General features: G+C 42.6%; 1 pseudogene; it reads left to right on the top strand.

Moving 5' to 3' along the window:
• The first annotated feature begins 1867 nt into the window (after window positions 1-1867).
• Window positions 1868-2875, top strand: LOC101127153 (voltage-dependent anion-selective channel protein 1-like; annotated as a pseudogene).
• The last annotated feature ends 1566 nt before the right edge of the window (window positions 2876-4441 follow it).

A 4441-nucleotide genomic window follows, 5' to 3' on the forward strand; every position in this document is an offset into this window, starting at 1 on the left:
GAAAAAAAAAAGTGCTTCACTGGAAAACAATCCATTTTCTAGACTCTAGAGAACACCTCTCTGAGTTTTCTGATTCTAAAAGCTGTTTTATAACTCTGTAAACTGTAAACAAATGGTAACAATGAAAAATACTTCTTATTTATGGATTTGCAAATTCTGTCTATCCAGAAGTCCAAATAACTTCTCTTTTTTGGTCCCTCATCCTATTAGAAAAAAGCAGTTTTGCTTCCATTTGAACATTTATTTTAATTTTTCTGATCTTTAAATTTATTTGTTCTTCAGAGTCTCTTTCGAACCAGTAGTCATATCTGTGTTGTTTCCTCATGGCTAAATGAAATATATAACATATTTGTATGACAGTCATGATTTTACTTTTTTTTTTTTTTTTTGAAAATTGTCTCTTAACAGTTTTCCAGAGATGCCTAGTGAGTTCTTCTAATGGAACCAAGCAAACTTAACGAGAGAAGTGCACCTCATAAGCGGTTTAAGCCCAGACCAGTCTTTCTTGGCTTCTAAAGGTGACTCCAAATTGGCAATATAGCACTACTGACTTTCTTTTTGTTGTTATTGTTGTTCTGAGACAGAGTCTCAATCTGTCACCCACGCTGGAGTGCAGTGGTGCGATCTCAGCTCACTGAAACCTCCACTTCCCAAGCTCAAGCGATTCTCCAGCCCCAGCCTCCAGAGTAACTGGGATTACAGGCATGAGCCATCAAAGCCTGGCTAATTTTTGTATTTTTTGTACAGATGGGGTTTCACCATGTTGCTCAAGCTGGTATTGTACCCCTGAGCTCAAAGCAATCCTTCTGCCATGGCCTCCCAATGTGCTGGGATTACAGGCATGAGCCACCACTCCTCGCCAGCACTGCTGACTTCCTATTTATCTGGTTTTGATCTTCATCTTTACTAATTTTGTGTTTTGATTTCATTTGTTTTTGTTCATTTGTGGCTAATAAGTTATGTATCATAGCTAGGAGTAATTACTGGGAATTTGGTTTTATAGTCTGACCATACATGAGGAATTTGATTTTGTACTCTTATCAATGATATGTGTAAGTGGATTAAATGTTTATAATATCTATGTTGGGTGAGAGACAACAGGGAATCGTATTTGTTAGTTTTTTTTTTTTCAATTTGTTGTCTTATCTGTCTATTTTAATTAAGTTCAAATAATTAGGAATTTTTTTGTCTAACAGGAAGGGGACTAGCTCTTTGATATCTAGACTGGCGATTTTTTGTGTTTCTGTGTTTATTCTTAATTAATATCTGAAATTTTCGTTTATTTATTTGTTTTTTTGAGACAGGGTTTTTATCTGTTTCCCAGGCTGGAGTGGTGTGGCACAATCACGGCTCACTGCAGCCTCGATCTCCTGGGCTCAAGCAATCCTCAGCCACCTAAGTAGCTGAGACTACAGGTGTGCACCACCAAGCCAGGCTAATTTAAAATTTGTTTTGTAGAGTTGTGGTCTCACTATGTTGCTCAGGCTGTTCTCAAACTTCTGAGCTCAAGTGATTCTCTTGCTTTGGTCTCCCACAGTGCTAGAATTATAGGTGTGAGTCACTGCTTTTGGCCACATGGCTGCAATTTTGGAATAGAAGCTGTAAACCCCTCTGTGTCTGCATATTTATGTGCCTGTAATTTATAAAGATCTTGACCTCCCATGTGAGCGTGTGATTTTTCTACCTCCAGATGTTGTTAATAAATTATTATATTATTTCTAACACAATAAATAAAAGCAAGTAATGTTTACCTCAAGAAATAAATTATATCATAAAGTTACTTAAGTTAAAAGGACCTCCCTGCCTCCGCGCTGCAGCCCCTGCCGTAGCCGCCCCTGAGCCCGCCACTACCGCCTCTGAGCAGAAGATGGCTGTGCCACCTACGTATGACGATCTTGGCGAATCTGCCAGGGATGTCTTCACCGAGGGCTATGGGTTTGGCTTAATAAAGCTTGATTTGAAAACAAAATGTGAGAATGGATTGGAATTTACAAGCTCAGGCTCAGCCAACACAGACCACCAAAGTGACGGGCAGTCTGGAAACCAAGTACAGATGGACTGAGTACGGCCTCACGTTTACAGAGAAATGGAACACCGACAATACACTAGGCACCAAGATTACTGTGGAAGATCAGCTTGCACGTGGACTGAAGCTGACCTTCGATTCATCCTTTTCACCTAACACTGGAAAAAAAAAATGCTAAAATCAAGACAGGGTACAAGCGGGAGCACATTAACCTGGGCTGCGACATGGTTTTCGACATTGTTGGGCCTTCCATCCGGGGTGCTCTGGTGCTGGGTTACGAGGGCTGGCTGGCCGGCTATCAGATGAATTTTGAGACTACAAAATCCCGAGTGACCCAGAGCAACTTTGCAGTTGGCTACAAGACTGATGAATTCCAGCTTCACACAAATGTGAATGACGGGACAGAGTTTGGCGGCTCCATTTACCAGAAAGTGAACAAGAAGTTGGGGACCACCGTCAATCTTGCCTGGACAGCAGGAAACAGTAACACGCGCTTCGGAATAGCAGCCAAGTATCAGATTGACCCCGTCGTCTGCTTCTCGGCTAAAGTGAACAACTCCAGCCTGATAGGTTTAGGATACACTCAGACTCTAAAGCCAGGTATCAAACTGACACTGTCAGCTCTTCCGGATGGCAAGAACGTCAATGCTGGTGGCCACAAGCTTGGTCTAGGACTGGAATTTCAAGCATAAATGAATACTGTACAATTGTTTAATTTTAAACTATTTTGCAGCATAGCTACCTTCAGAATTTAGTGTTATCTTTTAATGTTGTATGTCTGGGATGCAAGTATTGCTAAATATGTTACCCCTCCAGGTTAAAGATGATTCAGCTTTAAGATGTTACCCTTCCAGAGGTATAGAAGAAACGCATTTCCAAAAAAGGTTCTTTCAGTGGTAGACTCGGGGGGAACTTGGTGGCCCCTTTGAGATGCCAGGTTTCTTTTTCATCTAGAAATGGCTGCGAGTGGAAACTGATAATATGTAGGCACTTTGTAAATTCATATTGAGTAAATGAATGAAATTGTGATTTCCTGAGAATCGAACCATGGTTTCCTAACCCTAATTGATGAGAGGCTCGCTGCTTGATGGTGTGTACAAGCTCACCTGAATGGGACTTTTTTAGACAGATCTTCATGACCTGTTCCCACCCCAATTCATCATCATCTGTTTTACACCAAAAGGTCTGCAGGGTGTGGTCACTCTTTCTTTTGTGCCATTTTGGGGTGGAGAAGGTAGATGTGATGAAGCCAATAATTCAGGACTTATTCCTTCTTGTGTTGTGTTTTTTTTGCCCTTGCACCAGAGTATGAAATAGCTTCCAGGAGCTCCAGCTATAAGCTTGGGAGTGTCTGTGTGATTGTAATCACATGGTGACAGCACTCAGAATCTAAATTGGACTTCTGCTGTATTCTCACCACTCAATTTGTTTTTTAGCAGTTTAATGGATACATTTTAGAGTCTTCCATTTTGTGTGGAATTAGATCCTCCCCTTCAAATGCTGTAATTAACATCACTTAAAAAAACTTGAATAAAATGTTGAAACCTCAAAAAAAAATAAATAAAAGGACCTCTATTCTGTATGGCTTACACAGATAAATAAATGCTTATATAAATATTTCTAAAATTCCAAGAAATTAAGGAAACTGAGTATTTAAGATTTTCAGTGTGCTAAAAATGCATGCTTGAAGAATCCAACTTAGAAACATTTTACAAATCGTAGCTTCTGCACCATTGAATCATGCTTGACAGGTGGAGAGCTCCAGTGTGGTGGTCCCTACAGCTGTGCACCAGCCTGCATGTTCCCTCCCTATACTGCAGGTTCCCCTGAACCCACAGCAACTCCCCACATCAGTTTGCTGGTGTGTGTCAGCACAGGTGGGTTTTGCTTTACTTGCCCTGCCAGCACGTGGGAGTGCCGTAGCCCCATGACCCCTGCAGACCACCATTGTAGATGGAGCCTTGGTGGACACAGAGCCAGCAAGCCCCACCCCACCAGTTCCCCAATCTTGTGGCTAATGCTGCCCAGAGAACAGGGTCTCCTCCCACACCCTGAGCCATCACTCCTACTTGCAGGGCACAGAGAAGGCACCCAGACCTGCGCTGGCCAGCAGCCTGCCCCAAACCAACATCACCTCCAGTGCAACAGCACACACAGTCTCCCTCAGAGGCTCCCCACTACTCCTTAACTGCCTTCCCTTTGTCACTGTGACGAACTCCTTCAGGGAGGCTGGTACCCCTGCATCCACTAACGTTGGGCTAGAGCTCCTGCACCTCAGTCCTCCAGCTGCAGTAGCCTCCAAACCTTGAGTAGTCAGAGAACAATGCCGGGGCCTAATACAAGTCCCCTAGAGTTAGAGCATGCAGTCCAGGAGTTGGAAGCTGAATGTTGGCCCCATAAGATCTTCCAGAAATG

Source organism: Gorilla gorilla, chromosome X (genome assembly GCF_029281585.2).
Source record: "Gorilla gorilla gorilla isolate KB3781 chromosome X, NHGRI_mGorGor1-v2.1_pri, whole genome shotgun sequence".
Taxonomy (NCBI): domain Eukaryota; kingdom Metazoa; phylum Chordata; class Mammalia; order Primates; family Hominidae; genus Gorilla; species Gorilla gorilla.